The sequence below is a fragment of the Macaca fascicularis genome, chromosome 4 (genome assembly GCF_037993035.2).
Source record: "Macaca fascicularis isolate 582-1 chromosome 4, T2T-MFA8v1.1".
NCBI lineage: Eukaryota > Metazoa > Chordata > Mammalia > Primates > Cercopithecidae > Macaca > Macaca fascicularis.
In genome coordinates, this window is record NC_088378.1 from 135,581,595 (window position 1) to 135,597,074 (window position 15,480).

Here is a 15,480-nt window from a genome sequence, read left to right on the forward strand (position 1 = left end):
CATGGGTTCTTCAAAAGTTGGCAAATCCACTGAAATACAGGCCAGTCTTCCAACAGTACCAGCTACTATAAGGCCACTATGATTTGTCCAGGCAGTTAAGACCAGAAGGAGCTTCACGTAGCCATATTAGCGGAGTAAAGCAAAACTTACCACATCATGACAATCAGTATTTCCACAGTGAGTCATCCTTTGTAACAGGTTTAGCCCTTTTTCTCTTAGGTAGAAAATATTTTTACTATTAGTTTAAAATGTGTTTTAACTGTAATGATCACAACGTCAAAATTTAAATCATAAATCTCCTGAATCCTTCTACAACAAATGAAGAAAAGAACAACTTAAGCCTAAGATTACTCTTTAGATCAAGTCATCTTTAACAGAAGCAACAGTCAGAATGAACAGGTAAAGAAAAAAAACAAAAACAAAAACTAAGTATAACAGGATATTTCTAGGGAAAGTAAAAGAGGGGTATTTTAGTCAGTTCTAAGTGCTCCAGGCAACTCCTAAAAAACCTCCACAGACCACAAAGTTGAAGATGAATAAAAGGACCAGTTGCAGGACCTACCTGCCATGAGCAGCAATTTTCAACGAAATAAATCCACATAGGGGCAAAATGGAGCACTAACCTTTGGAAAAGTAGGAAACCTTCCTAGTGACAGACAGGATAGACGAGAGTAAGACTTAGCCTAGCTCCTTATCTTCCAGGTTGTCAAAATAGTCATTTTCACTGTAACACAAAGAAAATGTCTTAAGGTACCCTTGGTTTATGGACAAATCTGAGGATTCTACCTTTTTCTGAGAAAATGTATTCTCAAGTCAGAGAAGAAAGGGCAAATAATCTAATAAAATATTTTTCTTCTTCAGTGTTTACTAGGACACTTGCTTTTAGTGTCTGAAGTGAAACTGCTTTTTAAAAATGAGAGAACATCCAGGCTGGCCAACATGGCAAAACCCTGTCTCTACTAAAAATACAAAAATTAACAGGGCATGATGACGTGCGCCTGTAATCCCAGATACTCGGGAGGCTGAGGCAGGGAGAATCACTTGAACCCAGGAAGTGGAGGTTGCAGGGAGCCAAGATGAGGCCATTGCACTCCAGCCTGGGCGACAGAGCAAGACTCTGTCTCCAAAAAAAAAAAAAAAAAAAAAAAAAAAAAAAGAGAGACAGAGAATATTTGGCAGGGTGCAGTGGCCACACCTGTAATCCCAACACTTTGGCAGGCCAAGGTGGGCAAATCACTTGAAGTCTGGAGTTCTAGACCAGCCTGGCCAACATGATGAAACCCAATCTCTACTAAAAATACAAAAAATTAGCTGGGCGTGGTGGTGTGCGCCTGTAGTCCCAGGTTCTTGGGAGGTTGAGGCAGGAGAATTGTTTGAACCCAGGAGGTGGAGGTTACAGTGAGCTGAGATTGTGCCACTGCACTCCAGCTTGGGCGACAGAGCGAGACTCTGTCTCAAAAAACAAACAACAAAAAAAGAATATTTGAAACCAATGACTGAAAGTGATGGGCAGATGTGAGAGAAGGGTCTCCAGAAACTTTAGCTCTACTGCCAGTGTTTTAACCCACAAGCAGGACAGTATGAACAGAGGTGTTCATTATATTACTATTTGTCTACTAGTATGTCTGAAATATTTCAAAACATGTTTGCAAAAGAAATGGAAAAAAAAATAGAAGCAGCAAATTTAATACACTAAGAAAATTCCTATAGACCAGGGCAGCAACTGATGGCAAGTGGATTTTAACTCAGCTCCATTAACCCATAAGAGCACCATTTCTGTTAAAATTAAAGAAGGTTTTACACATAAAGGAAATTCACTTGATTATGTAGAAAAGGAAAACAGCAGCAAGCCAAGGCTGTGATCTCTGGTAGAAAAACAGTATTTGATGAGTAACAGGGCTATGAAACTTTCTCTCTTCCTTAAGCTGCAGAGTGTTAAGTGTCGATAACAGAATTTTCTAAGTGGCTTATTCATTTCAAGATCTATGGTATTTGAAGTAAGTTAGTACTATACCCGAGGAGACATTCTGTATCCTCCCCCTCCTTTCTAGTACAAAGTTCTGTCAGCTGTGTCCACTTGAGATCCCTAGTCAACTAGGCTTTTAAGAAAGGGCTTCATTCTTTAAAAAAATACTACTACTATTATTAGGCCAGATGGAAGGGGTTCTGCAAAGTCACAAACAAGAATTTCTAATCTGATAACACATAATTGGCTTTAAGACAAAAATGAGTATTTCTTATATGTTTTTTAAATTCAATTAAAATTCTGAGATACATGTGCAGCATGTGCCGGTTTGTTACATAGGTAAATATGTGGCATGGTAGTTTGCTCCACCTATCAATCCATCACCTAGGTGTTAAGCCCCACATGCATTAGCTATTTATCCTGATGAGCTCCCTCCACCTGCCCCCCACCCCACCCCACCCCACCAACAGGCCCCAGTGTGTGCTGTTCTCCTCCATGTGTCCATGTGTTCTCATTGTTCAGCTCCCACTTGTGAGAACATGCAGTGTTTGGCTTTTTGAGGAAAATGGCTTCAAGCTCCATCAGTGTCCCTGCAAAGGGCACAATCTCATTCCTTTTTATGGCTGTATAGTATTCCATGGTGTATATGTACCACATTTTTTTATCCAGTCCATCACTGGATAATGGGCATTTGGGTTGATTCCATGTCTTTGCTATTGTGAATACTGCTGCAGTCAACATACACAAGCATGTATCTTTGTAACAGAATGATTTATATTCCTTTGGGTATATACCCAGTAATGGGATTGCTGGGTCAAATGTTATTTCTGATTCTAGGTCTTTGAGGATTTCACCACAGTGTCTTCCACAATGGTTGAACTAATTTTCATTCCCACCAACAGTGTAAATGTTCCTATTTCTCCATAGTCTCACCAGCATCTGTTGTTTCTTGACTTTTTAATAATCACCATTCTGACTCGCATGAGATAGTATCTCATTGTGGTTTCCATTTGCATTTCTCTAATGGTCAGTGATGTTGAGCTTTTTTTCATGTTTGTTGGCTGCATAAATGTCTTCTTTTGAGAAATGTCTGTTCATGTCCTTTGCCAACTTTTTTTTTTTTTTGAGACAGAGTCTTGCTGTCGCCCAGGCTGGAACGCAGTGGTGTGATCTCGGCTCACTGCAAGCTCTGCCTCCCGGGTTCATGCCATGCCCCAGCCTCCTGAGTAGCTGGGACTACAGGCGTGCGCCACCATGCCTGGCGAAGTTTTTGCGTTTTTAGTAGAGATGGGGTTTCACTGTGTTAGCCAGGATGGTCTCGATCTCCTGACCTCGTGATCCCTGCCTTGGCCTCCCAAAGTGCTGGGATTACAGGCATGAGCCACCATGCCTGGCCCTTTGCCAACTTTTTAATGGGGTTTTTCTCTTGTAAATTTGTTTAAATTCCTTGTAGATTCTGGATATCAGACTTTTGTCAGATGGATAGATCACAAAAATTGTCTCCCATTCTGTAGGTTGTCAGTTCACTCATGACAGTTTCTTTTGCTGTGCAGAAGACCATTCGTCAGTTTTTGCTTTTGTTGCCATTGCTTTTGATGTTTTCATCATGAAATTTTTGCCTATGCCTATGTCCTTAATGATATTGCCTAGATTTTCTTCTAGGGTTTTTATAGTTTTGGGTTCTACATTTAAGTCTTTAATTCATCTTGAGTTAATTTTTGTATAAGGTGGATGGAAGGGGTCCAGTTTCAATTTTCTGCATATGGCTAGCCAGTTCTCCCAGCACCATTTATTAAATAGGGAATCCTTTCCCCATTGCTTGTTTTTGTCAGCTTTGTTGAAGATCAGATGGTTGTAGATGTGCAGTTTTATTTCTGAGATCTCTATTCTGTTCCATTGGTCTGTGTGTCTGTTTTTGTACTAGTACCATGCTGTCTTGGTTACTGTAGCCTTGTAGTATAGTTCAAAGTCGGGTAGTGTGATGCCTCCACATTTGTTCTTTTTGCTTAGGATTGTTTGGGCTACATGGGCTCTTTTTTGGTTCCATATGAATTTTAAAGTTTTTTTCTAATTCTGTGAAGAATGTCAATGGTAGTTTAATGGGAATAGCATTGAATCTATACATTACTTTGGGCAATATGGCCATTTTCATGACACTGATTCTTCCTATCCATGAGCATGGAATGTTGTTCCATTTGTTTGTGTCCTCTCTGATTTCCTTTAGCAGCGGTTTGTAGTTCTCCTTGAAGAGGTCCTTCACTTCCCTTGTTATTAATAGCTATAGTCCTGCGTATGTTGTTCTCTTTTAGCAGTTGTGAATGAGTTCATTCATGATTTGGTTCTCTGCTTGTCTATTGTTGGTGTATAGGAATAGTTGTGATTTTTGCACTTTGATTTTGCATCCTGAGACTTTGCTGAAGTTCCTTATCAGTTTAAGAAGCTTTTAGTCTGAGACAACAAGGTTTTCTAGATATAGGATCATGTCATCTGCAAACAGAGTTTGACTTCCTCTCTTCCCATTTGAACACTCTTTCTTTCTTTCTTTTGCCTGATTGCCCTGGCCAGAATTTCCAATACTATGTTGAATAGGAGTGGGGAAAGAGGGCATCCTTGTGCCAGTTTTGAAGCGGAATGCTTCCAGCTTTTGCCTATTCAGTAAGATACTGGCTGTGGGTTTGTCTTAAATGACTATTTTGAGGTATGTTCCATTAATACCTAGTTTATTGAGAGCTTTTAACATGAAGACATGCTGAATTTTATTAAAGGCCTTTTCTGCATCCATTGAGATAATCATGTGGTTTTTGTCTTTAGTTCTGTTTATGTGATGAATTATGGTTATTGATTTGCCTATGTTAAAACAGCCTTGCATCCCAGGGATGAAGCCAACTTGATCGTGGTGGATGGATAAGCTTTTGACGTGCTGCTGGATTCGGTTTGCCAGTATTTTACTGAGGATTTTTGCATCAATGTTCATCAGGGATATTGGCCTGAAGTTTTCTTTTTCTGCTGTATCTCTGGCAGGCTTTGGTACTGGGGTAACACTGGCCTCATAAAATGAGTCACAGGGAGTCCCTCCTTTTTGTATGTTTGCGATAGTTTCAGAAGAAATGTACCAGCTCTTCTTTGTACCTGTGGTGGAATTTGGCTGTAAATTTGTCTGGTCCTGGGCTTTTCTTCCTTGGTAGGCTATTTATTACTGCATCAATTTGAGAATTTGTTATTGGTAGATTCAACATTTTCCTGGTTCGGTCTTGGGAGATCATATGTGTCCAGGAATTTATCCATTTCTTCTAGATTTTCTAGTTTATTTGCATAGAGATGTTTATAGTATTCTCTGATGGTTGTTCATATTTCTGTGGGGTCAGTGGTGATATCCCCTTTATCATCTTTATTGTGTCTATTTGATTCTTCCTTCTTTTCATTATTCTAGCTGGAAGTCTTATTTTATTTTCAAAAAAACAGCTCCTGGAGTCACTGATATTTTTGGAAGGGTTTTTTGTGTCTCTGTCTCCTTCAGTTCCCCTCTGATCTTGGTTATTTCTTATCCTCTGCTAGCTTTGGGTTTGTGTGCTCTTGGTTCTCTAGTTCTTTTAGCTGTGATGTTAGGGTATCAATTTGAGATCTTTTTAGCTTTCTGATGTGGGCATTTAGTGCTATAAACTTCCCTTTTTTAAATTATACTTTAAGTTCTAGGGTACATGTGCACAACGTGCAGGTTTGTTACATATGTATACATGTGCCATGTTAGTGTGCTGCACCCATTAACTCATCATTTACATTAGGCATATCTCCTAATGCTATCCTTTTTTTTTGAGACAGAGTCTCGCTCTGCCACCCAGGCTGGAGTACAGTGACGGAATCTCAGCTCGCTTCAAGCTCTGCCTCCCGGGTTCAGGCCATTCTCCTGCCTCAGCCTCATGAGCAGCTGGGACTACAAGCGCCTGCCCCCACGCCCGGCTAATTTTGTTTTTGTATTTTTAGTAGAGACGGGGTTTCACCGTGTTAGCGAGGATAGTCTCAATCTCCTGACCTTGTGATCCGCCCGCCTCAGCCTCCCAAGGTGCTGGGATTACAGGCGTGAGCCATCGCGCCTAGCCCTGCTATCCCTCTTAACACTGCTTTAGCTATGTCCCAGAAATTCTGGTATGTTGTCTCTTTGTTCTCATTGGTTTCAAAGAACTTCTTGATTTCCGCTTTAATTTCATTATTTATCCAAGAGTCATTCAGGAGCAGATTGTCCAATTTCCATGTAATTGTGTGGTTTTGAGTGAGTTTCTTAATCTTTTTTTTTTTTTTTTTTTTTTTTTTGAGACGGAGTCTCGCTCTGTCACCCAGACTGGAGTGCAGTGGCCGGATCTCGGCTCATTGCAAGCTCCGCCTCCCGGGTTTACGCCATTCTCCTGCCTCAGCCTCCCGGTTAGCTGGGACTACAGGCACCCGCCACCACGCCTGGCTAGTTTTTTGTATTTTTTAGTAGAGACGGGGTTTCACCGTGTTAGCCAGGATGGTCTCGATCTCCTGACCTCGTGATCCGCCCGTCTCGGCCTCCCAAAGTGCTGGGATTACAGGCTTGAGCCACCGCGCCCGGCCTCTTAATCTTGAGTTATAATTTGATTGTGCTGTGGTCTGAGAGGCTGTTTGTTATATTTTCAGTTCTTCCACAGTTACTGAGGAGTGTTTTACTTCCAATTACGTGATCAATTTCAGCCTAAGTTCGATGTGCTGCTGAGAAGAATGCATATTCTGTTGTTTCTGGATGGAGAGTTCTGTAGATATCTATCAGGTCCAGAGTTCAAGTGGAGTTCAAGTCCTGAATATCCCTATTAATTTTCTGTCTTGATGATCTGTCTAATATTGACAGTGGGGTATTAAAGTCTCACACTCTTATTGTATGGGAGTCTAAGTCTCTTTGTAGATCTCTAACAACTTGGTTTATAAATCTGGGTGCTCCTGTATTGGGTGCATATATATTTAGGATAGTTACCTTTTCTTATTGAATTGAACTCTTTACCACTATGTAATGCCCTTCTTTGTCTTTTTTGATATTTGCTGGTTCAAAGTCTGTTTTGTCAGAAAATAGGATTGCAACTCCCGCTTTTATATGCTTTCCATTTGCTTGGTGAATTTTCCTCCATCCCTTTATTTTGAGCCTTTTGTATGTCTTTGCGTTAGATGGGTCTCTTGAATACAACAGCATACTGATGGGTCATGACTCGTTATCCAGCTTGCCATTCTGTTTTTTTAAATTGGGGCATTTAGTCCGTTTACATTTAAGGTTAACATTTTTTATGTGTGAATTTGATCCTATCATCATGATGCTAGCAGGTTATTTTGCAGACTTGTTAAGGTAGTTGCTTCATAGTGTCACTGGTCAAAGAAACAGTGTGTTTTTGTAGTGGCCAGTACATTTTTCCTTTCCATATTTAGTGCTTCCTTCAGGAGCTCTTGCAAGGCAGGCCTGATGGTGATGAATTCCCTCAGCATTTGCTCATCTAAAAAGGATTTTATTTCTCCTTCGACTATGAAGCTTAGTTTGGCCAGATTATGAAATTCTGGGTTGGAAATTCTTTTCTTTAAGAATGTTGAATACTGGCCCCCAATCTCTTCTGGCTTGTAGGGTTTTTGCTGAGGTCCACTGTTAGTCTGATTGGCTTCTCTTTGTAGGTGACCTAGCCTTTCTCTCTGGCTGCCCTTAGTATTTTTTCCTCCATTTCAACCTTGGAGAATCTGATGATTATGTGTCTTGGGGTTGATCTTCTCATGGGGTAGCTTACTGGGGTTCTCTAGGGATTTCCTGATTTGAATGTTGGCTGGTCTTGCTAGGTTGGGGAAGTTCTCCTAGATGATATCCTGAAGTGTGTTTTCCAATTTGGTTCCATTCTCCCCAACTCTTTCAGGTACCCCTATTATTCGCAGGTTCAGTCTTTTTACATAATCCCATAGTTCTCAGAGGTTTTGTTCATTCCCTTACCTTTTTCTCTAATCTTGTCAGCAAGATAGTCTTCAAGCTCTGAAATTCTTTCCTCCACTTGGTCTATTTGGCTATTGATACTTGTGGTTGCATTATGAAGTTCTGATGTTGTGTTCTTCAGCTCCATCATTTATGTTCCTTTCTAAACTGGTTATTCTGGTTAACAGTTCCTGTAATGTTTTATCATGGTGCTTAGCTTCTTTGCATTGGGTTAGAACATGCTCTTTTAGCTCAGTGAAGTTCATTACTATCCACCTTCTGAAGAATGGAATTCTGTCAACTCATCCATCTCAGCCTCAGCCCACATCTGTGCCCTTGCCAGAGAGGTGTTGCAACGATTTGGAGGAAAAGAAGCACTCTGGTGTTTTGAGTTTCAGTGTTTTTTCATTGATTCTTTCTCATCTTCATGAGTTTATCTAGCTTTGATCGTTGAGGCTGCTAATCTTTAGAGGGGTTTTGGTGGGGACCTTTTTGTTGATGCTATTGTTGTTGCTTTCCATTTGTTTTGCTGATGCCAGTGGGCACGCTCTTGTATAAGGTGTTTGGCGACCCCTGTTGGAGGGGTCTCATCTAGTCAAGAGGCACGGGCCCACTTAATCAAGCACTCTGGCTGCCCCTTGGTGGAGGGGGTGTGCTGCGCTGGGAGGAATCCCAGTCATCCAGATTGCCTGGATTCCTCAGAGCCAGAAAGGGGAAAGACTAAGTCTGCTGATCTGTGGAGACCATGGCTACCCCTCCCACCAGGGGCTCCATCCCAGGGAGATTAGAATTCTGTCTGTAAACCCCTGGCTGGAGTTGCTGAAATTCCTGCAGAGAGGCCCCACCCCGTGAAGGGGTATGAGTCAGGGTTCAGCCTAAAGAGTCAGTCTGGCCATGACCTGCCACCACCACTGTATGGTCTGCACTGTGGGAAATTCCTTCCGGGTCCCAATCGCCCAGTCTCTCCAGCACCAGCAGGTGAAAATGGCAAACTGGAGCTACAGTGATGACAGCAACCCCTCCCCCAAGGAACTCAGTAGTCTTATGTAGTCTCCAGTCAAGAGGCCACCAAGAATTTACACAGCTCTGTGCTTGGGACCCAAGGCCCTGGTGGTGTGTGCTCATGAGGGGGATCTCCTGATTCACAGGTTGCACAGATCCTTGGAAAAAGCATGATTTCCTGGGCAGGGTAGCACAATCACTCACCACCTCCCTTGGCTGGGGGTGGGAGTTCCCCCTGACCTTTGCAGCTCCCAGGTGGGCTGTCGCTTCACCTGCTTTTCCTCACTCTCCATGGGTCATGCCAACCACCTAGTCAGTCCCATTGAGAGAAGCTAAAGACCTCAGCTGCTGGTGCAGGATTCACTCACCGTTTTCGCTCTTCTTGTTGGGAGCCTCTGACTGCAGTACTTCTTATATCTTTAAAGGAAATCCAGGAATTACTAACAACCAGTACCAAAATAATCTTTCAAGAAGAAGACTAATTATAAAACCCAAGAAAAAGTAGAACAGGAAGACAACTTGAAGAGATCTAAAAATGCATAAACCATTACCACTAGCCATGTGTAATTAAGTTTAAATGTAATCTAAATAAAAATTTAATGACATTTAAAATTCAGATAAAAATACTCAGAAGACTTTGAACAGAAGGTGATAGGATCTGGATGTTTTGTCCCTTCCAAGTATGTTGAAATGTGATCCCAAATGTTGGAGGTGGGGCCTGATTGAAGGTGTTAGGGTCTTGGATCCTTCATGAATGGCTTGGTGCCCTCCCCACATTAATGAGTGAGTTATCGCTCTATTAGTTCATGCAAATGCTGGCTGTTTAAGAGTCTGGCATCTTTCTTGCTCCCTCCTTTGACATGTGAAATGCCTATTCCCCCACCACAACTGAAAGCTTCCTGAGGTCCTGACCAGAAGCAGATGATGGCACTATGCTTCTTTTACAGCTGTGCAACTGTGAGCCAAATAAACCTCTTTTCTTGATAAATTACCTAGTCTCAAGTATTCCTTTATAGCAATGTGAAGTGGACTACCAAAGAAGAGAACTTCCCCAACATGATAAAGGGCATTTATGAAAAACCAATAGCTAATATCATACTCAACAGGAAGAGACTGGCAGCTTTCCCCCTAAGACAGGAACAAGACAAGGATGCCTACTTTCACTGCTGCTATTCAGCATTGTAGTGGAAGTTCTAGACAGAGCCATTACATTAGATAAGAGAAAGAATTAAAAGCATCTAAATTGGAAAGGAAGAAATAAAACTATCTCTGTTTGCAGATGACATGACCCTATATATAGAAAATCCCAAAGAATCTAGAAGAAAGCTGCAGAGCTAATAAATAAATTGAGCAAATTTGCAGGGTGTACGATCAACAATCAAAAATTAATTTTGTTTCTATATACCAACAAGGAACACATCAAAGAAATTCCATTTATAATCGCAGCAAAAAGAATAAAATACCTAGGAAAAAATTTAACCAAGGTGAAAGACTTTACAACCGCAAGCTATAAAACACTACTGAAACAAAATTAAAGACTTAAATAAATGGAAAGAGATTCTGTGTTCATGAACAGGATGACTTCATAGTGGTTAAGATGTCACTATCACTTAAAGTGATCTAAAAATTTCACACAATCCCTATCAAAATTCTGAAGCCTTTTTTTTGCAGAAATAGAAATGCCAATTGTTAAATTCATATGGAATTACAAGGGAACCAGAATAGTCAAAGCAATCTTGAAAAAGAAGAACAAAGCTGGAAGACTCACACTTCCTGATTTCAAAGCTTACTATAAAGCTACAGTGATCAAAACAGTGTGGTACTGCCATAAGGATAGATATACAAACCAATAGAATAGAATTCACAGTACAGAATTAAACCCACACATGTATTGCTAATTATATATACCAAATTTCTAAGAAACAGGTAAAAGGTGAATGAAACCAAAAACAAAGGAGAAATCCTACCACATTGATTCGATGGGGGAAGTAATAGTCGCTTTATGGTGCTAGAATAACTGGACTTCCAGATGCAAAAGAATGAAGTTGGGCCCCTACCTCACATCATCTATAAAAATTCAAAACGGATCAAAGACCCAAGTATAAGAGCTAAACCCTATTACATTCCTAGTAGTTATAAAACTCTTAGTAGAAAACATAGGGGCAAATTCTTCACGACCTTGAATTTGGCAATATAGTCTACAACATGACATCAAAAAAGCATGAGCAATGAAAGAAAAAAAAAATGGAACTTTATCAAAATTAAAAATGTTTCGTGTGTCAAACGACATTGTCAAGAAAATGAAAAGACAACCCACAAAATACGTGAAAATACTTGCAGATCATGTATCTGATAAGGGTCCAAGATATATAAAGAACTACCACTCAACAACAAAAAGACAAACAACCCAATTAAGAATAGGCAAAATACTTGAATAGACATTTCTCCAAAGAAGATATACAAATGGCCAATAAGCAGATGAAAAGATGCTCAAAATTGTTAGTCATGAGAGAAATGCAAATCAAAACCACAATGAGATACCACTTTGTAACTACTAGGATGGCTATTAAAAAAAAAAAAAAAAAAAGAACAAGTGTGGAGATACAGGAATCCTCATACATTGCTGGTGGGCATTTAAAATGGTGCAGCCACTATGAAAAAGAGTTTGGTGCTCTTCAGAAAGTTAAACATATGATGCAACAATTCCACTCCTAGGTGCATAACCAAAAGAACCAAAAGCAGGGACTCAAACAGATGCTTGTATGACAATGTTCACTGCAGCATTATTCACAACAGCCAAAGGTAAAAACAACCCAACTGTCTACCAACAGATGAACAGGTTAACAAAATGTGGGATATATTAAATACTTACAATGGAATAGTATTCTGATACATGACACATCATGGAAGCACCATGAAAACATTATACTAAGTGAAATAATCCAGACACAAAAGGACAAATATACTATAATATGATTCTACTTCTATGAAATATCTAGAATAAGCAAATTCACAGAGACAGAAAGAACAGAGGTTACCAGAAGGGAGAATGAATGGGAAGTTACTGTTTCATGGGCTGAGTGTTTCCATCTGTGGTGATGAAAAAATTCTGGAAATAGATAGTAGTCGTGATTGTAAACCATGAATGTAATTAATGCCACTAAATTGTATACTTAAAATGGTTAAAATGGGGCCGGGCACAGTGGCTCATGCCTGTAATCCAGCAATTTGGGAGGCCGAGGTGGGCGGACCACTTGAGGCCAGGAGTTCGAGACCAGCCTGGCCAACACGGTGAAGCCCCATCCCTACTAAAGATACAAAAATTAGCCAGGCGTGGTGGTACACACCTGTAATCCCAACTATTTGGTAGGCTGAGGCAGGAGAATCGCTTGAGCCTGGGAGGCAGAGGTTGTAGTGAGCCAAGATCATGCCACTGCACTCCAGCCTGGGCAACAGAGCAAGACTGTCTCAAAAAAAAAAAAAAAAGTTAAAATGGTAAATTTTATGTTATGTACATTTAACCACAAAAATATTTTCATTTCAATTTCCAAGTTAAACTAGCTACATTTCTTGTTTTCTTCTCCACAAAAATGTTACTGCTCATCACTAGCTGCATTTCAATTGCTTAATAACTAGCCACAGCAGCTGGTGCCTACAACCACCACACTGGATAGCACAGATATAAAACATTTGCAATACCACAAAAGTTCTAGTACCTAGTTCTTACTTACAAGCCAAAATCAACAATTCCAAATGCAAAATGATCAATAAATAAGGAAAACAGGGAGAAAACTGGACACTCAAACAATGAGTACCTTCCAGAACAAGCTTTTCCAACCCAGGGCCTGCGGGCTGCATGTGGCCCAGGATGGCTTTGGATGCAGCCCATCACAAATTTGTAAACTTTCTGAAAACATTATGAGTTTCTTTTTGCAATTTTTTTTTAAGCTTATCGGCTATCATTAGTGTATTTTATGTGTGGCCCATGTGGCCCAGGGAAGCCAGAAGATTGGACACCCCTGTTCTAGAGGGTGCATTTAAAAATCATAAATAAGTGGCAGTTGCATGTCTTTCAGGCTGAAGGAAGAGGGTATGAGGCCAATACATTCTCCAAAGGTTTTGAAAAGAGGAGTTCTACAAATTAGAAGAATAGCAAAGAACAGAATATTAGAAAAGAAATTGTGGCCTACGTGACCGGTAGCTTTGGATTATATTCTCTGGGTCTTGGTTTCCTCATCTCTTAAACAGGCGATTCAACTAGATGTTTTCTAATTAACCTCCTGATCTCATTGGTACTTTTTTAAAAAAAAGAATAAAGATTACTAACATCTTCAAGATCAGTCAAGATTAAACTAGAATTCAACTGGGTTAAACTCTAGTTGTACTCAACACTAGCTGCAAACTAGAAGACTGTGCTTTGACCCATGACAACAAAATGGAGTCTTTAGGGTGGGGCCAAGGCATCTAGAGTTGTTAAAAGCTCTGCAAAGTGATTCTGACACACTATGAGGGTTAAGAACCACTATGCTGGAACACAAGTGACTGTATAGTTCAGGCAGGAAAAGATAATGGGAAACATTTTCCTCTTTTCTTCTTGTCAGGCAATCGAAGCTGTATCTACACAGATGGCAACTTACAAGAGAAAGGTTAAGTATATTACAAATAAAAATCCTTTGAATTCGACTTTTACAATCCAGGAAAGAACATCTGTCTGAAAAAGAGCCAAGTAGAATAGAAACAATAAATAACTCAAACCAAAATTTTGAAATGAATTCTCATGTATTAAAAAATGAATCCCCTATTAATAAGTTGAAACACTAGGTTGTTTATCTAAAGTTCACAGAAGAAAAAGACGTAAGCACAAAGGGAAGATTTCCTATAGGCGGAAAGTTAGCATTTAAAAGGGTCAGGGAATAGACAGGTGTCTGTGAGACCGGACCACAAAGGTACAAGACCCACATTGCTTTGAAAACTTTTTAACATTAGTCTGCCAAGGAGAGCCATCCTTTTCTACCTATCACAGAATTAAAAACAAAACAAAACATTAATGATTCACAGGTAGACAATAAAGTGGGAGGGTGAAGGGGTAATCTGTTTTGCAAGGTCATTACTAAAGATGATGGCTAACATTTACTGGCAGGCTCGTCTCAGTACTTTCCAGTTACTATCTGGCTGAATTCTTACGACAACCTTGTGAGTATGTATGATTACTATCATTTTACGGTTAAGGAAACTGAGAGACATAGAGGTTAGAAAACTTGCTCAAAGTTACACAGCTGGAAATAAAAGAGCTAAGATCTAAACCCAGGAAGTCTGGCTCCAGAGCATGTGCTTAACCTGTATGTTATACTGTTTTTCCCTCTCTGCCACCTTGTATGTCTACACTGGCATGGAGGTCTGTGACTGACTGAATGGTAGCTGGAGATACAGACACAAGAAGCGGAAGGGGAGTGGGGAACAGAGAATAGCATCAGGATAGCAGCTACTCCAGAGGACAAACCAAGGATGGGACTCTGAGATATGTACCTGAGGAAAGGGGGAAGTATAAATTTTCCCTAATTCTCTTACCTTGGACTGTAATATATATATACCAAATTTCTGAGAAACAGATATAAGGTGAATGAAACAAAGGACAAAGGAGAAATACTAGGTATTCAACTAACTTAAAATCCAGAGGTAGGGAGTAATAAGGTAAGCTATGTACAGGGAGACTGCATTCTGTATCAATCCTAATATTCAGAGAAAGAAACAGCTTTACCTGAGAAATAGAGGATTTTTCAGTTCATAATGCAAGTACATTCTCTCTAGCCGAAGACAGTTAGAACACATGGGCAGATATCACAAACATCACAGCCATTATAGAAGTACATCCCAAACTGTAAGCAAGTGAACTGACATTCTGGTTTATAAACTCAATGAGTTTATTTAGGTAAGGGACTAAAACGACTTTTAGATCTCTAGGCATAATAGATCAGAGGTAACTGTAGCATGTCTAATAGCCCAACCAAAACCAACTGAAGGCTAGTTAACTCAATTCTATAGAAAAAAAAAAAAAATCCCTAAAACTAATTCTAGATATATATTTTAACATTCTTTCTCACCTAAACATCTTCCATAAGTAGAACTGATAAGAGTTCCAACAAACCACATTTCTCATAACATTATTACTGAACAATGAAACAAGCATACCGCAGATAGGAAAGGAACTAAAATAAGGGGGCTATAATAAACCGTAAACTAGACAGTTAAGTCTTGGAGTAAATTAGGGTTTGGCTGCAATCTGGGAAAAAGTTTGTGCTGGAAAAACAAAAGTACATTACATGGTAACCTTTTCACTTCTTGCTTTTACTCTTTGTTGTCAAACAACAAACATAACAAGTAAGCAGTATATCATTGCAGGTACCAAACATAGCCTTTTTAATACACAAAACAAACATACTAGCAAGATGTCCTTCATTTAGAAACAGGTATCTTGTGCTCATTAAGTGTTTATACAAGCAGACTAAACCCGTCATTGGGATCTGGAGTTTCTCATGAGTATGCTCAGGTCTCAGAACTGCTG

General features: G+C 39.9%; 1 protein-coding gene across 6 annotated transcripts in view; it reads right to left on the reverse strand.

Moving 5' to 3' along the window:
* The window catches only part of MAPK14 (mitogen-activated protein kinase 14), a 103,945-nt gene that overhangs the window by 39,188 nt on the left and 49,277 nt on the right, over positions 1-15,480 (reverse strand). The window lies entirely within an intron of this gene.